This window comes from Meleagris gallopavo, unplaced genomic scaffold, assembly GCF_000146605.3.
Source record: "Meleagris gallopavo isolate NT-WF06-2002-E0010 breed Aviagen turkey brand Nicholas breeding stock unplaced genomic scaffold, Turkey_5.1 ChrUn_random_7180001958157, whole genome shotgun sequence".
NCBI classification, from domain to species: domain Eukaryota; kingdom Metazoa; phylum Chordata; class Aves; order Galliformes; family Phasianidae; genus Meleagris; species Meleagris gallopavo.
The window spans coordinates 1-421 of record NW_011217883.1 but is presented as its reverse complement, the minus strand read 5'-3'; the positions used below and the strand labels follow the sequence as shown (position 1 = coordinate 421).

The 421-nt window shown below is 65.3% G+C and overlaps 1 pseudogene; it reads right to left on the bottom strand.

Moving 5' to 3' along the window:
- Positions 1-3: 3 nt before the first annotated feature.
- Positions 4-364, bottom strand: LOC104917257 (annotated as a pseudogene).
- Between the last annotated feature and the right edge of the window lie 57 nt (positions 365-421).

Sequence of the window (421 nt, the reverse complement as noted above, 5' to 3'; positions counted from 1 at the left end):
GTCCCAGAGCTTCCTGCTGTAGCGGGGCGAAGGGGCAGGGGCTGCAGGCAGGAGAAGCGTAGGGTCTGCCAAAGGTGCAGACGGCCCCCCGAGCCCTGAGTGGCCCCGGCGCCGTAGACGGCCCCCCAGCCCCAGGGACGCCCCCAAAGGCGGGTGCTCCGGAGGAGCCCACCACGGCTTGCTGGGGGAAGGAGCTGAGGATGGGGCCGGGGAAGGTGACGACGACGGGCGGTGGCTGGATGAAGGCCGTTGAGTCGGGGCACTGGCGCGCGCACAGCTCGTTGCAGCTCTCAGCGATGGGCTGGGGCACGGCAACGCTGGTTTTTGGTGGGCTCAGGTCGTAGCAAGACATCTTAGTGTGAGAGAGATTTCCCTGCAAAGCAAACCTACAAGAGGTTGAAGTTGTGAGTGAAAAGCTGTC